The sequence below is a fragment of the Lycorma delicatula genome, chromosome 7 (genome assembly GCF_047948215.1).
Source record: "Lycorma delicatula isolate Av1 chromosome 7, ASM4794821v1, whole genome shotgun sequence".
In the NCBI taxonomy this organism is placed as follows: Eukaryota; Metazoa; Arthropoda; class Insecta; order Hemiptera; family Fulgoridae; genus Lycorma; species Lycorma delicatula.
In genome coordinates, this window is record NC_134461.1 from 144,240,553 (window position 1) to 144,264,179 (window position 23,627).

The following is a 23,627-nucleotide window of genomic DNA, read 5'->3' on the forward strand; positions in this document are numbered from 1 at the left end:
TGATGCAGAATCCAATTATCAGCAATGTTGGCACGGACACGAAGAACTCGTTTACGAAGTCTTTCTAAAATTTATTTGTAGAAATATTGGTTAACTGTTTGTCCAGGAGGCACCCGCTCTTTATGAACAATTCCCTTGGAATCGAAGAAGCACACAGCATGCATTTCACTTTTGACTTTGACATGCGAGCTTTTTTTGGTCTGGGTGATCCCTTTGAGCACCATTGCGAACTTTGGCGTTTTGTCTCTGGATCGTATTGAAAAAACCAACCTTCATCACCAGTGATAACACGGCTCAACAAATCCGGATTGATTTCCGTTTGCTCTAACAGATCGGCTGCCACATTTTTCCGTGTTTCTCACTGTTGTTGTGTGAGATTTTTGGGGACCATTTTTGCACAAATCTTTCTCGTACCAAGATCTTCAGTTAATATTAGACGAACCGTTTCTCGATTGATGTTGAGTTCTTCTGCAATCATTTTCACGGATAATCTTCGATCAGATCGTACGATTTCACGCACCCTGGTCAAGTTGACATCTGCCCGTGAGGTTGATGGTCGTCCACTGCGGTCTTCATCTTCAACATTCGTTCTGCCTTCACTAAAAATTTTATACCACCGAAAAACTTGAGCTCTTGACATAACCTCCTCTCCAAAAGCCTTCTGAAGCTTACCGTAAGTTGTCGTCGCGTTTTCACCCGATTTAACGCAAAAAGAATTGGCATACCGTTTCACAATATTTTGCGGTTTCATTTCTGTGACGAGACACAAACACGTGTTCACTTATTACAGCACAACTCACGACTGAACAGTTGCATCAATGTGCCGCTTGGACTAGAAGTAGCTTATAGACCAAGGTCAAAGATGGTGTGCCTACGCAAGCTGCAGGGTTGCCACATCTTGCAAAGAAAAATCAGTCTCGTTACTTTATTGTCGCACCTCGTATAGTTCTGCCTTCGTTACTTTGATCTTGACTTAAGTAAAGTACAGGTAGTTCTATATGAATATAATATTATACCGACATGCAGGTGTTACAGATAGGATTATGGGTTTCTACGTTGTACAAGATCAACCTTTTCTTGTGACCATCAGTAAAAACAGGCTAATTCGATTGTGTAGATGTATTGAGAGTGCTAATACAGCTTATTGTGAAAATTATATTTTTTTATGAAGATTGGGATAATTTAAAATCGTTGATCATTATAAAAAAAATAATATTATTTAAGGCAACAGGATCTAAATATTTCTGTTTTATACATCTAACTTCTAGTAACGTTTTGCATATCGTATACACATCTACGTATTAAAAGTAATTTGTACGTATAAATTGTTTTATTATTCATATGTTGGTAAAATGTATTTTATATTATTACTACGTATTGTGTATCACATTAGCACTTTAATCATTATAATCAAACTCTAACTTCCTGCAATACAAACAAAGAAAACAAAACGCTATTCTATAGAAAATAAAATAAGTAATTATTGTAATTAATTTTGCCTTTTATATATATATATATATATATATATATATAAAACCTATTCAACAAGTAAACATTACGTAGCTTTATTATGCTGAAATTGTCTTAATGAGTTAAATTGAAAAAAAAAAATAGTAAAAATTTTTTTTGCAATTTTTTGCAATAAGTTACTAGGGTTGTTTCTAATATTACAATCAGTTAAAATTTTGAAAGAATACAAAAAAATGATTAGAAATTAAAACGTAAAATTACACACAAAATTCTTTAAAAAAAATTAAATAATAATGTAATGTAACTATTTATTACAGGAAATTCACGTATTGTATAATAATAATAATAAAAAAAATTACAATAAATAATGAGTTCCTAAGAAATTTGGAAAAACTTTTTGAGATATGTTAAAGTATAATATTTTTTTAAAATTTAATTCTCATTTCGAAAGATAATGATCAAATTTTTTTAACAACTCATGCAAAATTGTCTATTAATAATATTTGAATACTTTATTTCTTGTTTTAATATCAATCTTTCACCTGGCTAACATTTGTAATTAAAGATATTAATATGAACGAAAATAAAAATCAAATTTTTTATATAAATAACAAACCAAAACACAAAAATAGTTTTTTAACAAGTACTCTCCATCAATTTATGCAAGAGATTTTTTAGGGCTAAGAAACTTCCTTTTACACAAACCATTCAACTACGCCACCCTCAACGTAACGAAATTTATTTGTATTATAAGGAAATATATTAAGAAGGATTAGGAGGCTCAGCTTTACCCGATACTCTCCTTAGTGGGTAGATTGAGCTTTCTGTACGCTCTCGGATAGGAAATTCCCTAGATCGATCTGTAGGTAAATCTGTTCATCAAACCACAGAAATACTATGGTAAAATTTAATTAACGTAGCATATTTTTTTCACATGAATCCAATGGGAGTCTAGTAAAATCCAACCGCAAACTACAGAGGAGTTAAAGTTAACTACAAGAGAAATGACTGGTTGATTATAAACCATAACGACTGCAAAACCATATTGAGAAAAAATAATCCTAACCAAAAGAGTAGGAAATCGCATACAATCCTTCGGGAAATCGAGCTACTTTTACCGAGGATGGAATATTATGTGTGTGTGTGTGTTTGGAACACACACACAATATACACACACTTGTGTGTGTTTGGAAATAGTATATCAATGAATAAAGAATGTACTTAAATCAGCTTAAATATACGTTGTAATAAACTGCTTTTACTCCAGACACTTAAGAATCACCTTTAGACTCAGGATTCCTTAAGCAAAACTCTCACTTATTCTCAGAATTGCGCGGCATGATGAAGTATTCAATTAAGTTACTGTATGTAAATCATTCAATCAACAGATATAATCTGAGGTCATCGCAAAATCAGATGATTTCGAAGGGTCGAGAGTTTTAAGGTTCAAATCCTCTTAAAGGCTTTTATACGGATCTGAATACTAGAACGTGGATACCGGTGTTCTTTGGTGGTTGGGTTTCAATTAACTACAAATCTGAGTAGTCGACCTGATAATGTTCAAGACTGCATACTTCATTTACATTCATATACATCACTCTCATTCATTTTCTGAAGTACCACCTTACGGTGGTTTAGAAAACTAAACAGAAAAAGAGAGATATAACTTGAGGAAATAATACAACTGCTAGAATCAATGTGAATCCTCACAGAATTCGGAGATAAATTAAAAAAAAAATTACAAATTATTACAATAATATTATATTCACGTGAAATTTAATAAAATAAAAAAAAGGATGTTACGTCATACATAATTTAAAAATTCTTCGTAAATTCAAAAACATTTTCTGAGAAGAAATAAATTTATACCTATCCAGAGAAAAATAATGTAATTTACTCAGAAATATACATTTACTTTTATAAGAAATATACTATTAAAATACTGAAAAAAACCACACACTCGTAAATTAACCACGTTCGGTAATTAACCACACACTACTATTACAATATCTAATAAAAAGGGAATAAAATAATATACGTACAACTGGTTAGGGATTTACATAGGATAACAGAGTAACTGGTTATATTAATGGAGGGGGAACGGTACGAGAGAAGGTGACTTGTTTATTACTAGTTTATTCTTTTATGTTGTTTACGTCTGTCTGGATTTACTTCTGACGTCATCCTTTACAAAACGTGTAGGAAAAAATACCGGATAACAGAAGAAAATGTCAACTTTTCTGATAATTAATTCTCTATATCCGGTTTTTACTTATTGATATGAATGACGTAAAATATGCATCGGCACATTTTATATCAGTTTCGATTCCCAGAAACTATCCTTCAGTGATTTATTTATTACAGATTACTTACTATATTTACATTAAATATTTTATTTATATCGTAAATAAAATTAAATATAAGAATTAAAACGAAAAATTTTCTAATTCATATTTTAGAATTCGCACGTTATGGCAACACAGCACGTACCAACAACCAGTATAACTGCGCACACTTACCTAGTACGCACTGGCAAACAAAAAAATATTGTTTTGGTTTGAGAGAAAATAATTCATGGAAAATTAAGTTTATTTTCATATACTTCGAACAAAATTAAATTAAGTAACTCCAAAGAGAGCATTCTTCTTATAATTAAATACTTTATTAAGATTATAATATAATTATAAATTATACAGACACCTCAAGAATGGTAGATTTGCTAATCCATGGAAAAACGAGGAATTGCTCAATAATTTGAATAAGAGATCAAAGGAAACCATAAAAAATTTTATCAGAGCAAAATCACAAAGTGTAAAATTGTAAATAAAAAAAAGAAGAGGCTAGAGTCCGTATCAATATGTAAAATAATACAGATACAAATATGTAAAGGTTAAATAAACAAAATTGATACGTTATAAATTAAAAATCCCTTCCATTTGGACTGGAAGCCTAACTGCAGGTAACAGGATGCATCTGCGGGTTCAGATAGATGAAAATCATTTGTGTATGGTTAGCTACATATAAGGAACAATCCAATTAAGTAGCTGCAGGCAAACAGTGGAAAAATCTGATGGGTAGTGGGCTACAATCTAACAGTGACAGTTCACCTAAAAAAAAAAACATAAAAACATAAAAAATTGTTAATATGAGCTAAAGATGAGGTTGTTCACTTGTAAACACAACATATTTTGTAAATATACCAACATATTTCTCTTAGAGAAGCTGTTTGACTTTGAAGTAGCTGTACTACAGTGTTATAAAAATTGAAAAGATATTTGCGAATTGGGCAAACAGAGAAATAATTCCAGAAAGGGGACATTAGTGTTTACAGTAGTTGTTGAGGGCACCAACTGGTTGATAGAATATAGACTCAAAACTTTAAAAGCCCACCATATTTTTGGCTTTGTGTTCTATGCAGCTGAAACAATGAAAAATTAAAGCTAATGCTTCAAAGAAATTTTTTTTTCATTTCTAGATCCTTATAATGTGTAGAATATTCCGGATGTAAAATAGTTGTACAGTCAGATTTTTGAGTGGGAGCTACTAAGGATTAAGTCATCAGAAGATATAAGAACTTTAACATTCTTTGAGTTACAGCATGGAATATTAAAAAGCAATAAGCTAAATAATTTAAAACTGGTAAAGAACAGGGATGAATTAAACATACTAGAAATTATACATCAAATAGAAAGATGAACATGATTTTTGGCCAAGAAATTACAGGATAATTAGCAAAAAATAAAAATCCAAAAGAGTAATAATAAATATATTCGTATAGGGCAGTGTTATTACAATTAAGCAAAAGAATTATTTTACTCAAAGCACAAGCCTACGGATTATGAATTTATAGCCTACAAGCGTAAATTTATATGTCAACCATATCAGCAAAAGACAGAGATAGAAGAAATGTATGATAATGGGAACTGGAATGCCAAACTAAGAAACGGGAGAGAGAGAAATTAGTTGGTCGGATCAAAGAAATGAAAGAGGAATTAGGCTTTTAGAATTTTATGCTAAGTATAAACTAATGATTCCAAACAACTATATAAAATAATAAAGTACATATGAGTGAAACGAGAAGTATCAGGAAAAAGCAGATAGATAATATAATTTTTAGGCAGAGATTTTAAAACCAAATTATGGACTGTAAACATACTTGTAGACTACAGGAGTAGGCCGTGATTCTGATCACAATTGAGTAATGATAAATTTTAAGTTGAAGTTTAAGGAATTAAAGAAAATAAAAAATTAGATACAAACAGTCTAAAAGAGAATGTTAAAAAAATCATAAGCGAGGCCAAATCATAGGAGAGTTACAATTACAGAACATTCAATTAAAAATGAATAGATAAAATTAAGAAATATATAACTACATCAGAAAATGAGGTATTAGGTAGAAAGATAACATTAAATAGAATAAAATGGATAACAAGAAATATACTAAAACTAATTGAATGAATAAAGATGTATAAAAAATGCCAAATATGGTGAAGGCATTGTATTGCATCAACATATGAATATAGTATGTGAAATAGGAAGCACTAAATTGCAAGGAATGACTAGTTGAAGGAGAAATCTAATGAAGTAGAGAAAAATATGATTACTGCAAAAAGGTGAAACATGTAAAAAATAAGATGGGAGTCTATAAAAATTAATCATGAGTCATACTATTGTACCTTATTAATGGTTATAAATTTCCAAAACCCTATCAAATCCTATTAATACAAAATTAAGAGAAAAATTTGGGGAAATAAAACCAAAATATATTAGGATCAAAAATGAGAATGTAAATCTTTGAGAAAAAAAAATAGTTGATAGAAGGCAGAAATACTGAATGACTGCAAAGAAGATAAATTATCTGATAAAAACAGTAGAGGTGGAAAAATAAATTTACGATAATTTCTGAGAAGATATAAAATTTCTATATTAAGAACTGATAATCTGATCAATGATATCTAACCTACAACTTGGATTTAATAATTGTTCTGAAAGATTTAAACAAGAATAAGGCATTAATAATTAAGGTTTCAATTATTACACTCTTTTGAGAGAAGTACGTCTGAATAAAATATGCAAAATTTATAGTTATAATACACTCACTTTTAAAATTAATGTAATTGCTAATAAGAAGTAGGTAAAACAGAAGTAGATAAATGTGAGAACTATCATACAATCGGTTTAATGATCTAAAACCCAGTCAGTATGAGAATGAGAGGAAGCTGAACCCGACTTTAAATGGGAAAATGGTAATACATCCTGTTTATTAATTCAGTATTTGCAGCAGCTTTTTATTCCATTTATATTAAAATCCTCTTCTCCAAGGTTACATTTTTCAACAAATTACAAGGTAATATTGAATATGACATTTGTACAATTTTCCAGAGTTTTGATTACAATAAATAAAAGAATCTAAATTAAATGTTACCATTGCCAATTAAGATTTTTGAGTCGGGATAGGTGTAGTGGAGAAGGTGGGTTCCACCCCTTTGAAAATAACTTTAAAAAGGTTCTTCCCGAGAATGGTATACATACCTGTAAACAGAAATACAATGGAACTGATAGCTGTCGAATATTGAATTTTGTAACTTTTCAAATGATCACCGGGTATACATATATAAATATAACATAACCTTCACATAGCGTTACTTACTCGCACTCGCCTATAACATTCCCGATCACCTGGCAGGTAAAACATTCCACTAAAATGGCCGGTCCTTTAAAAATATTTTTTTCTGGATATAAATATTATTCTCTCTAAACCTCAGCATGCCTTAAATATATTTTTTCGATATTTATGGAATAAAATTTTGAAACGGCCTGGCAAAATTTTAAACCCGACTAAACAATTTGTTTTTTTTTTTATTTCATTAAATACTAAATTTGAAGGTATTAAAATTTCAAAATGCCTTAAGCAATTTTTTTTCAATTCAAGGGTCGGCTAGACCACACTCCCCTTCAGCCAAGTCTTCGATTTTGTATTTAGACATTACAAAAGAAGTGTTACACAAATTTTCACGGTGCCTCAAATACCTAACCTAAAATGTTTAACAGCTCTCGGACTATTACGTCCCTTATCATCACTTTCTTTTTCATGTTATGAGGTTTTACTATTCCTTTTCCCAAATGTTACGTTGATGTAACGAGATTTAGTAGACAAGACTAGTGACTTTTTCAACATAAGTCAAAAAAGAAGCATAAAATTATTCTCAACCGGCGTTATTTTTCTCCTTATTTTTCCTGTTCAGCCTCCGGTAATTACCTTTCAGATAATACTTCAGAGGATGATATGTATGAGTGTAAATGAAGTGTAGTCTTGTACTGTCTCAGTTCGAACATTCCTGAGATGTGTGGTTAATTGAAAAACCCAACCCACCAAAGTATGGTGGGTTGGGTTTTTCAATCCACACGATCTAGTGTTCAAATCCGTGTAAAAATAACTGAGTTTACTAGGATTTGACAGCTGGAACTCTCGACCCAAATCAGCTGATTTGGGAAGACGCGTTCACCACTAGACCAACCCGGTGGATTTCAACCGGTGTTTTTAAAATTCACTTGTCAACTGTTTATGAGGAGGATATTGAAAAGTAGGAGGGCGCATGATGCCTTTGCGCATGCGCAGAAAATAAAACGTGAAGCAGATGTCATATCCACAAAGGATGTCAATCCACAAGGTAGCTTGTGGATTAGATTAATGTAAATGAAATACTATAGATAAACTAACATCAATTTTTTTTCTTCAAACATTGTAACTGATAGTGTATAAGTAATTTTCGCTTAAAGGCTGAATCGAAGGGTAAACAAACTTGTTGAAAACTGATAAGATAAAAGTAATCTTTTATTTAAGTCCTTTAATATAGTTATTACTTATTTTAAAAGAAAACTTTTAAAAACCACTTATAAAAATTTTAAGTGACAACGGTGCTTTCTTTTAATTTAAACGTAAGATAAAAATAAGGAAATACTGTAAAGAGAAAAAACGCAGTTTATGATATTTTTTGCTTCATTAACTTTCAAGATTTTTTTTTATTGTTTAATGCATACAAAGCGTCTATGTACAGATAAGTTATTTTTTTTCTTTGTTCTCAGAGAAAATTCATCATTTCCGTTAAATACAAAGGATAATGTCAAACGGTTACTATTACTATACCACCAGGTGTCTGAAAAAACAGTAGAGTTTTTATTTTGTAGTACTTAACACATCCTGACCGTAGGGGAAGACATTCTCCGCCCGCCTTCCCCCCGTTCCTGGCCCTTACGGGCTTTACCGAAGGTCATCGTCGAAACATTTTTGGCTTTTGACATATTCCAGTCCGCCTTGGGCAGGATGCCACCGATGCGAATGTCACTCGTGACATTTCCATCGGTGTACTACTATTTAATTAACTCAAAACAAAACACATCTTACCCAGTCGTAAGTAAGACTAAAAGGACTTAATTAAACAAAGAAACTTAAATACACCGTAGAAGGTGAGTTCAACACAAAGCATAGAAATATCACACGGAAAACTAACAACAAAGTAACATTGAAACAAAACAAAGGACAAAAACAACAACAAAAACGTAATTTATAAAACCAAACATCAACAAAAACAGAATACAAGAGAAATCTAAGCAGGGCTCTAGATCCCCTCAGCAATCATTTTATACGCAGGCCTCCCATCGAAACACGGAGTGGCTGACTCACTGCCAAATGGCCTTTGAACATCATCGTGGTCTTTTCCGGGCTAAATGTATCTTGTGTTGATGACCTCACAGCTCAAATATCCTGCAAGCTTGAGTGGCTCACAGTCAACCTCCTCCGCGAGCTTAGTTCGACCAGCAGGAACTCATCGTCAGGATAAGCTAATTATTTTATATTCTAATCCATATTTTTGTCTAACTTTTTCGTCGAGATTGTTTTCCTATTATTATATAGCATTATGCATTTTTCGATATTTTATTAAATACTTAATCTCAGTCACTTCGTTCATGATAATTTTATTTTTTATCGTTTTCCTCCCGGAAATCTTTAAAAACAAATAAAATTAAACATACATAGGAAGGGTAGTGGATGTACCTCTTCGACAGAGATCAAACATGTCAGGCGTTCCTGTAAACAATACTTTCGACATTGTTGGTACGGGAAGACTGGTTTTGGCAATGGCTAAAACTTCAAAATTCAACTGCAATAGATAATTCTGTTTATACTTCATTAATAAATTGCATTGTAGTTCAGTCTGTGTGAGATAAGCAACGTTCTACTATTCACAGAACTTTTCAGTCATTTGAATAACTCTATTTGACTTAAGATCTGGTAAAGTAAGCACAATTAAACCGTGATAGATTCGTAATTATATATTTATAAATATTGGACACAAGTAGATACAGCTAGCCTTAGTTACGTGTGCGAAGTATTAGAAAAGTATTTAGTAGTATAGTCAAGTATCAGTCTGTAAGTATATTAGGTGGAGTCGATTATAGAATGCAGCTATAAAGAGGGAATTTACTATACGAGCTGAAACATCATTCTAAGAATAGTATTAAGTTACATAGAATAGTGTTATCACACAAGATATATTTTTTCCAATAAAGTTTTAGTAATTTAATAAATAGACCGGCGGAGGTTGTGGGTTTTAAGTTATTACAAAATAAAACGATAGGTTTATCGCTTTTAATCAGGAAATTTATACGTTATCTTTATAAAACATAGGATATGTTCGTTACCACACACTATTTAAATAGACTTTTCTCCGTATTCGATTAAATGAAAAAGTATATTTTCAGGAAATTCATTTTAAATTTAACATCTTTTGATCCAAACTATGTATATTAAAAGGAGATAAAACGAAATCGTTCTTTGCGCGGAGCAAAAAAATGTAGTTACGAAAATTGTCTTTAAAAGGTTAAAATTATTGTTATGAATGACGATTACCAGTTTCATTTCAAATAAGGAATAATAAACAAACGTTTGGAAAATGGGAAGTTAAAATACAAAAAACGTTTGTAAATTAATATAAATTTAAACCGGTACCATTAGTTGTCCAATTATAAAATAATAACATATCTAGAATAAACCTAACGATTATGTTACTTGGTGACGAAGAAAAAAGGGTGTGGGTGTGGGTGAAGAAGAAGAAGAAGAAGGAGGAGGAGAAGAAGAAGAAGAAGTTCGGCTCAACGTGGGACTTTGTTTCGCATTTATAGATTTTAGGAAACCTTTTGATTGTCTTACACGTAATACTATTTTTCTAGACATGACCTCAATAGTTATGGAAAATAAATATATTAATTTAATCACGGAACTGTACAAGAGAAATATGGCTTTTATTGAAAGTGATGTTATAAACGAACTTTTTCTATAAGGCGAGGAGTAAGGCAAGGGAAACCACTCTCCCCAAATCCTTCTGTAATGGTACTTGAAATGGTTTTTAAAAAACTTAAATGGGATGGTGTGAGAATAAATATTACTGGAAAATAGTCTGAATTTTGCAGATGACCTTGTCTTGATAGCACATCGGAAGAGTACCTTATTCAGATGTGAATGATTAAGAACAGATCAGTAGGGGGGGGGGGGGGGTTGATCTTAAGTTAAATTACAGAAAAGGCGAAGATTGTAGCAAATAACACGACAAACCGGCCTCGAGAAGGACCTCGTAAATATTTACGTAGTTGAGGAATTGATCTGCCTAGGGCACACAATAAATATCTTTTCTAGGTAGGTTGCCGACAGAAATTCAGAGGAGCGTAAATACTGGTCATTAAAATCGGTTTGGAAAGCGAAGGTAAACATTAATTAAAAACGCCTTATGTTTAATAGTTGTACATTGCCGGTGTTAACAAACGGCTGACAGTCTGTCTATAACAAAAGTGTTAAGAAAGAAAATACAAGTTTGGTAAAGAAATATGGAAAGAAGTATATTGAACATAAAGAAGAAGGGTTCAAAGTCAAAACCGTTACACAACTTATCAAGTTACGAGACGATGCGGATTTTTGTTGCAGATTAAAGTGGGAATGGGCCGGTCATTTGTTCAGAATGGATAAGGACTATTGGGCAAGGGTCGTTACAGAGTGGACACCTACATGAAATAAGCGTAAGAGGTGTAAACAGCTTGAAAAAATGGATGATTTTAAAATCGAGTGATTTTAAGGAAGACGGAAAGGTTAATCGGTTAAGAAAAGCAGAAGATAGAATACAGTAAATGGAAAAGTGTGAGCAGATGGAATGGTAACTAGTGAACTCATAAATCAAGGTACGGCTGGTCTCCGCAAAGATCTACAAATCTCTCAAGAAGAGAAGGGCTAAATATATATATATTTTTTTTACATAAAGTTTTGTTTTATTTACTACTATGGAAAGGATAGAACCTTTGTTTTAAATATGATATTATTTTGTTGGAAATTGTTATTGAAAAACACGTTAATAAAGGCTTATTAATTAATTAATTAATAATTAACAAATAAAGACGACCGTCTGGCAGTTAATCAGAGAGTAAAAATAGTCGATGCCCTTTCTAATAACTGGCCTTCACTTTGAGATGAAAAATTTTGTTAAAAAATCGTTTGGGACACTAGTTCAAATTTTCATAAAAAATAGAAAACGCATTTTGCCGTAACTTCATGTGCGCCATTTGCCCTGTCTCTCTAGAGCAGCCCAGTCCACTACCTTTCGTATCGCCTGTATTGTGGCCAGAAGCCATAATACACGTCCTGGCTACGTCTTGTTCTGGTCACGTCCCGGCCAGAAGCCAAACTGGTTTACATGGATGTCCGCGTCCGCATTAAGATCGTCCATCACGCGAAGCCCAAGCATCCTTTCAATGGCTTTACCGAAATTATATAATAGGCACAGAGGGCGATAATCCGGGTTCGCTTCATCTCTACCTTATTTAGGAAGAAAAACCACTCTTGAGTTGCTCCAACAATCTGGGAAAGTCTTGTTCTCGAGTCCGTGATTTCCGATGTTCGTCATCTTCCACGGGACTTCCTTGACTAGCCCCTTCAGCACTGCGGCTGGTATGCCTCTGGGCCCGGGCGTTTTTTGTCCTTCAGTTTGAGGATGGCCGCCGTCACCTCATCTTGCGTGAAGCGCTTTCTGTCACACTCTATGTATTCAACAGCACCGTTATCTTCGCGAGGAAACAATCTTATCAGTTGGCGTCTCGCTGTCTCCTCCATGAGCACGGGGAGCCGCCTACCAAATAGTTTCATAACGATCTGATAGGCCCGCCCCCACAGATCTGAAACGAGTTCTTTCCATTTATTTTTCGTAGACTGCTTGATTTCATAATTTAGTAAGCGTCGTGCAGCTACGTATCTTTGCGCAGCTTCGTATGCATCCCCTCCTGCAACCCTTAATCGCTGTTTTCGGCGTCGTAGACTCCACCCAGGGAGTTGGCCACCTTATAAGGTTTGAGATCACCACATTCTGATTGGGATATCGTAATCTTAAACCGAAAAAATAGATCGTTTCGAGGGAGAAACATCTGCTAAAATTCATTTTTCTATGTTTAACAGTTGAAAAGTTATTTAAGGGTTGCCATACTTTGTTAACATTCCACGAATGGATATGTTTATAAGTAAGATTAATAAACTTGAAAAAATAAGAAAATGCAGAATCATAAATAATTATTGTAAACAGATTTCTGCGTGTTTTCTTAGTATCAAAACGAAACAAAAAATATTGAGCTTCAGTTTTCAAATAAGATAAATGCGCAAGAAATTATGTAATCCTTCAATTGGACAGAAAAGAGCTTAATAAAATTTATAAATTTTAGAAATAATAAGGTAAAATTATTTCTAATTACAATACTAATTTTATAAACTATAACTAAAATTTTTGTAATTTTAAAAATAAAAATGATACATTAACGTTAATATTACAGTTTATCCAGTATTCCATTTTGTTCAGAAACAGTCGGTAATGTCTTTCAATTATTGATCGGTTCAGGATGAATATAATTAATTAATCGTATAAAAAAAGAGTCTACCTACTAGTATTTATTATCCGAGTAATTTTTGAGGAGTATCAAACACTGCAAAAGGAGTTTGCAGCAGTTATAAATACAGGAGTAACAGGGCTTTTATAAATTAAAAATGTAATTTAAAGACCGGGGACCAATCTAGCTTTTTATAAATTTCAATCGAACACCATTCACGTAAAGTAATTTAAAAAAATATATATATACTTTCATCAAAATAATGGAAAAAGTTCACATAAACAGGTTTGGAAACGCTTCGTTAGCGACTATTATCAGCGATAATCATATACAACAATATCAGATTGTTCGCTGATCATTATTGTTCGCTGATAATCATATTATCAGCGAACAATAGTCGCTTCGTTAGCGACTATTGTCAGCGAATATTATCGTTAGCGATTATTTCATTTTTATTGAACTTACTTACATCACTATTTTTAGAATTAAATTCTCTATGGGTTGTTAATAAATTTTACGCATTTATTAGTTATTTAACGACGTTATATTTTAAACCTTAATAAAACTGTTTTCACAGAACCAGTTTTTCAGTTCTCCTTCGGATATCATGAAAACTACTGGAGATACAGTTCTGGAACTATTTTATAAAATTTTTCTGTTCAAAAACCATAGGAAACCATTAATTTCGCTCCACAATTAACGTCCTAAAAATTTCAGTACGAACTCATTTCACCGGGGGAGCTGAATTTCAGGCGAAATCTTTCGCTAATCGTAACTCACTAATGAAGCGTTTCTAGACCTATGTTTATATGAACGTTTTCCATTATTTTGATGAGAGGAATACACCTGTGAAGTATGTTTGTTTTCTCGTGTATTTATATATATATATATATATATATATATATATATATAAAACTTTTTTATATTAATGTGACCAATTGATGAATTCTGGAATTAATAAAATTCTATTTAGATACGAACTTATAGAAATCTTTTGATAATTTTGGAACCTTTTCATAAATTTAGTCTGACCTATATAAATAAATCAATTTTTAGTGAAAGTTTCAAAGCATTACAGAACAAGTTATCGTTGAATATTATATTAACTATATTTCGATGGGCTTAGCGTAAACAACCGTATATTTATCTATATAAAGAAGATAACGGGAAACCACTTCATCCCTCATTTTCTTCAAAAAGTCTGACGTGATGCTTGTTATTCTTCAGGATGACTTTTTCATTTTTAGGAGTGACTTGTGTCACGTGTATCGAAAAAACAACAAAATTAACAAATAAATTATTTATTATCTCTAATCGGTTAACTCTGTGGACGTCATATATCATATTAATAATTTTTCCTTAGGGCATAGTCATCTTATACGAGTAGCAGCTTGCTTTAATGTGGTCACAGTTCATAGTGCTAAAGGTTATTGGTAATCACCATAATGAGATCAACCGTCAATATCACATTCTAATTTTAATATTTATGTAACCCAATCTGTAGAATTATAAATAAAATGTGTTTGTGTTCTCTATACTGAAAAATTTTCCTTGATTTTAAATCTCTATGCTTTTCTCACGATTCGTTTTTTTTTCAGTTTATCTTACTATTCCAAATGGGTTAACAAATTATCGATCTGATTTTAATGAAACTTGATTTAATATTATACAAATTTAACACTGAATTACAATTTATTTTAATCCTGTAGAAATTTGACTGAATCGAATTACATCAACTGGATATTTCTGTATGTTACACAGTTTTCGGAGATTGACGAAGAGCTTCCATACTGAAACCTGAGCTTCTTCTTAGCTGCAACAGCTTTTCATCTATACATATTAATGACGGATGAAAAGATACCTATTACAGAAAATAACTGAGACGATCGGTGTAAAAATCTTTTAATCCGTAACAGTCATGCTTCCATTTCGGGAAAAGATTTTCCGGGATTTTAGGCAGAATGGATGCGTATCGCTTGGAGAGATTTTAAAAATATTTCTTTGGGTGAGGTTGTTTATCTCTTTTCACTTTACGGGTCTCGTTATTTCCATTAACTACTTTCCGATATACTTGATTCTTTCTCACCAGTGATTATCTGTGGGTTTTCTAGACCCCCATTGGTACGTATTAAGGATGTAAAGGTTGCGTGTAAGTTAGTGTGTCCTTGGTATTTGTATACCTTAATAAGGATGGCTCTACCTATAGAGAGTGGTATTTAAGTATGGAAACAGCTTTATACTGCATATCTTAGAAGTACTTGAAGGCAGAAAGAAATGTTTGGGATTCTGCATAGTTTTAAAAAATCTGCATTACGATGGGTTTTTAATTTTTTTTCGTCATCTTGAATCCGCCATATTGAATCAGACTTAATTTTTTTTTAATAGGAAGGGGGACACATATGACACACAATCTCGATTTAAAATTTTACAAACAACAATTGTGAAACCCATTTTTCTGTTAATGTCTTCGTTATAGAGTATTCAAAGTTGCAATAACGGAAAAAACGAGTTAACAATAAAACGAGCTGCTTGATCAATTTTATTGCATTTAACATTCACAATACATACAATAATGAACTTTAAACAGTACTATAATATTGATAACAATAACTAATAAATAATTAACAACACAACAACAAATTAAACGGCTATATCAGCCGATATTATTTTCTAAATATCAATTAACTTTCAGTGTTAATATCAGCTGATATTTGTTAGTTATCGTAAATGAAACAAATCAGCTGGAAATACTTACTTAAAAAATACTACAAATTTAGTTGAGCAATTCAGCTCTTAATTTACAACAATGCAGTTTCTATTTCGTTGAAACAATGCAACGTTAATAAATTGCATTGTTGCATTGTTCCTTATTTCACCTTTTTACTTCAACATAATTGTAAAATTATGTAAATTTTGTAATTGTAAAATTTGAGAGTGTGAGTAAAAATTAGATTGTAGGCCTAGCGGTTCAAATTTGTTTTTTTTGTGAAGGTTTTATTATTAGTTTCCTCGTTCGTTTATTTAGTTTTATTAAATTTTCAAATAACAATGCCTTCTTTAAGCGAAACCGAAAGAATAACTTCTTGATGATGTTCGGGGATGGTGACAGAGTTCAGCATTTACAAAAGGTATATGATTTAATTGCATTGTTGCATTGTTCCTTATTTCACCTTTTTACTTCAACATAATTGTAAAATTATGTAAATTTTGTAATTGTAAAATTTGAGAGTGTGAGTAAAAATTAGATTGTAGGCCTAGCGGTTCAAATTTGTTTTTTTGTGAAGGTTTTATTATTAGTTTCCTCGTTCGTTTATTTAGTTTTATTAAATTTTCAAATAACAATGCCTTCTTTAAGCGAAACCGAAAGAATAACTTCTTGATGATGTTCGGGGATGGTGACAGAGTTCAGCATTTACAAAAGGTATATGATTTAAGAATCGTCCTCTCCCGGTAAATCATGAACTGCGGCAACCGGTGCAAAGTCATTTGATGTATTGCAGCCTATTGTTGAAGACCCTCACTTATCGATTCGGAAATCTGTTGTCCAACAAGCCACCAGCTATTTTTCAGGTCAAAAAATTAAAAAATTTCACCCTTATAAGCTTCACCTGGTACAGGAGCTTTCGGAAGGTGATTTTGACCGCCGAGTTGAGTACTGTAATATTATAATGCAAAAATTAGACGTAGACGCAAACTTTTCTAATTTAATAATATTTATTGACGAAGCGACTTTTATGTTACATAGCCATGCGAATAAGAAACAACTGTCGATGTGGGTGTGATAATAATCTCAAATGGATGTTGGAAGCTCATACACAACACCCTCAGAAAAAGAACGGTTGGGCGGGAATCGTTGGTCATTGTACTGTAGGGCCTTTTATTTTAGATGACAATCTTACAGGAGATGCTTACTGCAACTTGTTAGCCGATAGAATTTTACCAAATATTCGGGAAAATGTCGGACAAGAATTGAATAATAACGTATGGTTTCAGCAAGATGGGGCACCACCTCATTATTATCTAAGGACATGGCAAATTTTAAATGTACAATTTGTAAATCGCTGGATAGGTCGTACATGAGTCGTAAAATGGCCTGCCAGATCACCAGACCTGTCTCCCTTGGATCACTTTTATTGGAGGTAACTGAAACATAACATTTACAAAACAAAACCTGCCGAGATTTACGAATTGAAAAGAAGAATAATTGACGAATCTGCTCCTGCACCACCAGATACGTAACAACTTATAAATGGATATTACTTGAGGTTAGCATACTTTCAAGCTGAAAAGGGGAAGCATTTTGAGCATTTATTGTAGAATGATATGCTTTCAAAATTTATTTCATTAGTAATTTACAATCGAAAACATTTATTTAAAACTTTAAAATAAATATTGTAATATTTAAAATTAATAATATCAGTCGGATGCTACGATTTGCTGATGATATAGTAATTCTAGGCGAGAGTAAAAAGGATTTAGAAGAAACAATGAACGACATGGATGATGTCCTACGCAAGAACTACCGCATGAAAATAAACAAGAACAAAACGAAAGTAATGAAATGAAGTAGAAATAACGAAGATGGACCGCTGAATGTGAAAATAGGAAGAGAAAAGATTATGGAGGTAGAAGAATTTTGTTATTTGGGAAGTAGAATTGCTAAATATGGACGAAGCAAGAGCGATATAAAATGCCGAATAGCACAGGGAAAGCGAGCTTTCAGTCAGAAATATAATTTGTTTACATCAAAAATTAATTTAAACGTCAGGAAAAGATTTTTGAAAGTATATGTTTGGAGCGTCGCTTTATACGGAAGTGAAACTTGGACGATTGGAGTACCTGAGAAGAAAAGATTAGAAGCTTTTGAAATGTGGTGCTATAGGAGAATGTGAAAAATCAGATGGGTGGATAAAGTGACAAAAGAATAGGTGTTGCGGCAAATCGATGAAGAAAGAAGCATTTGGAAAAAGATAGTTAAAAAAAGATTCAGACTTATAGGCCACATATTAAGGCATCCTGGAATACTCGCCTTAGTATTAGAGGGTCAGATAGAAGGAAAAAATATTTTTCCTTCAGTATTGGTGGAGGAAAGTATTGGTGGAGGCAGGCAACGTTTGGAATATGTAAAACAAATTGTTAGAGATGTAGGATTTAGGGGGCATACCGAAATGAAACGACTAGCACCAGATAGGGAATCTTGGAGAGTTGCATCAAACCAGTCAAATGACTAAAGATAAAAAAAAATATCAGTCGATATAGCCGTTTAATCTGTTGTTAATTATTAATTATTGTTTATAATTATCAATATTACAACACTGTTTAAAGTTCATTATTTAAAGCATTATGAAAGTAAAATGCAATAAAATTGTTCATGCAGCGCCTTTTACCTCGTTTTATTGTTAACACAATTTTTCCGTCATTGCAAATTTGAATGCTCGTAACTCGATAACGAAGGCATTAACAAAAAAAAAACGGGGTTCACAATTGTTCTTCTTGAAAAATTTTAAATCTAAATTATGTGTCATACGTCCAACTTCCAACTTTCCTATTTAAAAAAAATAAGTTTGATTCAATATGACGGATCCTAGATGGCGGACAAATTTAAAAGCCCACCATAATGCAGATTATATTGGGGATTCTGTGTAGAACCCCATTTCTTTCTTGCCTCCAAGTACTCTTGAGATATGGAGTATAAAGGATAAAGCTGTTTCTATACTTAAATATCACCCGGTATATATACATAGCACGATATTTTGGTGAGGTAGACAGTCACTAAGAAGCGTCCGACCGAAGTTGGGTAATTCATCAACCGTATAACCCTACTCCTACAAAAATAAACGAAAGAAGATAGAAGCGATCATGTCTATTTTCCTGAAATTAATAAAATTCAGTTTCGTGATGATATTAAAAATACTGTACGGGTTTTTAATAATTTATATTAAAGAGCACGAGCGTAAGGTATTATAGTAAATGGCAAGCACATATTTTATACTGTATTTCTAATAAACATTCTGTATCCTGCTGCGTATATTGCACACGCTATCACTTTCCCACTCGTTATAATTAATGATATTTTAACGACTAAATTAAAAAAGACGTCATTCGTGATAATCAAAAAATACCGACACATAATAAATTTAGAACTAAATAATTAACCCCTCCCCCTAAATAAAATTAGTATATTAGCTACTCGGTATATTAAATAATTACTTAGTTTCATTAAATGAATTCTCCGAGTGCATTTCTATAACATACACAGTTGGCTAAAGATCAGCTTCTCTACAACAGATTTAAACTCTGTAATTTAGGGAAATTTTAGTTTTTTTGATAAAGTTAGCAGCTAATTACTATCATTAAACTATAATTACTATCTTGTTGTTTATTTCTGTACCTGTATAGAGAATACCTATATAAAAAAAAAAACAACAGCGCGTTTAAACATATTAAAAAAAATGAGTTTTTATATATTAGTGTTGACGGAAATTTGTAAATATGGTCTATCACTGCCAGAAGAACTCCATATCAGATTTTTTTTAATTTTTCGCTTCGATTGTAGTCAATATTTAGGTGAACTGTGTACATAAAAATACTGGAGGCGTTGGGGATGCTTCAAGATAAGTTAGGCCTTGAACTATCACATTTTAAAATAAAATCAACGTGTCACATAAACATTAATAATGAGCCTTAAAACTGTCAACTAGAAGGGCATCTGTTGGGCTGGAAATATCCAGAACAAGTTTACCAAAGATTATAAAGAATCGACGTTTAACCTTTATCAGTCAAGATTATTTCATGCAGTTCGTAAAGATGATTTTTAACAGAGATAACGATTTTTTGAGAATTTATGTACGATCTGATGAAGCATACTTCAAGCTGAATGTCCTTGTAAACAGTCTTAATTGTTTTTTTATTATGAAACTCCAAGCTTAATTATGAAGAAGACTTAATGTTCAATTTTTGTGGAGTTCATGGTTTGTATGAGATAAAAAATGTAGGAACTTCGACAGAAATGTATCAGGAAATTCATATGTTGAGATATTACGAAATTTTATTTCTGAACTATTAAACAATTCTGACATTAGCCGTTCCTATATATTTTAACCAATTCCTTATTTGGCACCTCTTCAATATATTCAAGTTAGAAGTAAGTTTTTTTTTTAATTTACTAAGACAGTTTGTTATCTTACACAGGAATATAATGAACATTAGCTTATTACTACACACGAAATATGAATCGATACAAACAGACATTTAAATAAAATCAAATGAAAAAAATAAAATTATCTACAATATTAAAAACAATTATAAATTTCACGAAAGATTCAAACTTCATTTTCCTATAATTTGTGGAGAATATAAAGGAAAACAGAAGTCACTGATTCAGCAAATTCAGAAGTTACTGTAACATTATTCCAATTTTGTCAAACCTCTCTTTTTCTGTTTAGCCTCCGGAACCACTGTAAGGTATTACTTCAGAGGATGAACGAGGATGATACGTATGGCTTTACCGGGAAAAATATGTAATTTATTGATTAACTCCTGCGCTGCCATGGATGCATAAAGATACAAAAGAACTACAGTTTCATCATTTCTTTTAAATATTGTAAAAAACAATAAAAACGTACTCCTTTTTAACTAATTTCGGGAAATAAACCTTTTGCCCTAACAGTAATTTGCGTTTTTTAAGCAGATTAAATCATCCTAATACTGAATTTTAAAAAAACTGTATACTGACAAAATTTGACTGAAGATACAAGAGTTCCGCAGCCATTCATCAACCTTGAGTTCCTCAACAATATTCTTCCAAGCTATGGTATCTGCCATGAAACCTCTTAACATCATTCATTCTTCTCAAATTTCTTGAAACATCATCTTATCTTCTATTTTCCCACCTTATATATCGGAATATCCATTTCTAATTTTTCTTTTTATTTATAAAAACTTCGAGTTATTTAATCCATTGATTTTGCTCATTATCCAAAACTTTTCTTTAAATATATATATATATTTTTTTTTACAAGACAGGATTATTGGTTTCTATGCTGAGTACTGTTTACCTTTCTTAGCTTCATTCTTTTATTGCATGTTGACGCGTTTCGGAATAACTCCATTGTCAAAACTTATTGCACTGATACTTTATATTTCTGTTAATCTTTATATAGCGTTTAGTCAACGCCCTTCTCTTTCCTTGACGTCATCTGGCCTTCTTGTTTATTTGTTATTAGCGTACTTATCTTCTAATTTTATTTATCTATTTCTTGTTTTCAGTAAATTGGGGTTCTTGAAAAGGACATCCGCTTGATTACTGATCTGTTCATTTATGGTCGTTTTATTGTTACTTTTTAATTTGAAGATTTCTAAGTTTTCTAAAATGTTCATTATTCTTCTTTTAACGTATTTGTGAATTAATTTCATTGATCCTTCCATTTTTATTGGGGGTATAACATTCTTTTATTAAATTAATTGCATAAGAATCTTGTTTCTGATTTTGAAAAGATTTTCGCTATATCTTAATTTTATTATGATTGGGATTTATTGGCTCAACTCCCAACCCACAGCGTGGAGCTTTTCAGTCAGAAATTTCTTTCCATTAGTAATCGAGTCTCATTTCCATCCTCACCCTACTATACTTTTCTGGGATTGGTAAGTTCTACCGTAATAACTTTCCTAGTATTTGTAGCTAGCAGCTTTCAGAAATCGGTGCTTATACCAGGGCACTCAACCGGCTTTTTTCCTACTTTAAACTTTAATAGACGCAGGCTCATAATTCCTAAGCTTTCTAGATGCTACCGAATCACTATCTCGTTATAGAAAAACATCGACCTTAAAAAATACTAAGACAGTTTGTTGTCTTACACAGGAATACAATGAACATTAGTTTTATTACTACACATTAAATATGATGCAATCAAATTAAAAAAAAAAAAAAATTAATTTAATTTAAAAAAAATTAATTAAAGTTAAATATTTTTATTTAATTTTTTTTATTTAAAATAAATTTAGATAAAAAAAAAATTATCAACAATATTAAAGAGATAAAATGATAAATTTCATGAAAGATTCGAACTTAATTTTCCTAAAGTTTGTGAAGAATATAAAGGAAAACAAAACTCACTGATTCAGCAAATTCAGAAGTTGTAACACGAACCCATTTTTTCAAACCTCTCTTTTCCTGTTTAGCCTCCGGAACCACCGTAAGGTATTACTTCAGAGAAGGAACGAGAATAATATGTATGAATGTAAATGAAGTGCTGTAGTCTTGTACAGTCTCAGGTCGGCCGTTCCTGAGATGTGAGGTTAATTAAAACCAACCACTAAAGAAGACCCACCGGGTTGGTCTAATGGTGAACGCGTCCTCCGAAATCATCCGATTTGGAAGTCGAGAGTTCAAGCGTTCAAGTCGTAGTAAAGTCAGTTATTTTTACACGGATTTGAATATCAGATCGTGGATACCGGTGTTCTTTGGTGGTTGGGTTTCAATTAACCACACATCTCAGGAACGGTCGAACTGAGACTGTACAAGACTACCTTTCATTTACACTCATACATATCATCCTCATTCATCCTCTGAAGTATTATCTGAAAGGTAATTACCGGAGGCTAAACAGGAAAAGAAAAAAAACCATTAAAGAACACCGGTATCCACGATTTATTATTCAAATCTTCATAAAATTAACTGCCTTTACTACGATTTGAACCTTATAACTTTTGACTAATTTTGTCAAAACTGTATTTTTCCTGACTAAATAAATATTTACTGTTCAAAAGTTAAGAAAAGTAATTTATACACGGAAATAAAATTCGAAGAACTGGGACTTCCTTGGCTGAGTAGGTAGCGTCTCGGCATTTCGTGCGGAGGTCCCGTGTTCGAATCACGGTCAGACTTGGCATCTTTCCATTCGCTACCAATTTCTACCGGGATAATGACCATAACTATTGATTCCGACTCTTTCATAGAAAAAAGTTCGAAGAAATGATCATTTTTATAAATAGATTTTTTTAATTCAATTAATTTGTGCAAGTTAAAATAAAAATTTAAATATCATGGCCTTTACACTTATCACATTTTCAACCCGTATACATTCCACTTCATCAAGTTTAACGTTAATTTAACATAATATTTTATTATATTATTTATTTATAATCAAGAAATTTATTTTTCATTTTCCTTATTCCATTTGCAAACTTTAAAATGAAATGTAATGGTTATTAATCAATTTACCATTAGTAATCTCAATAAT

The 23,627-nt window shown here is 31.9% G+C and overlaps 1 protein-coding gene across 3 annotated transcripts in view; it reads right to left on the reverse strand.

Annotated features, from left to right (window-relative positions):
- Positions 1–23,627, reverse strand: part of LOC142327298 (death-associated inhibitor of apoptosis 1-like) — a 127,484-nt gene that overhangs the window by 46,300 nt on the left and 57,557 nt on the right. The window lies entirely within an intron of this gene.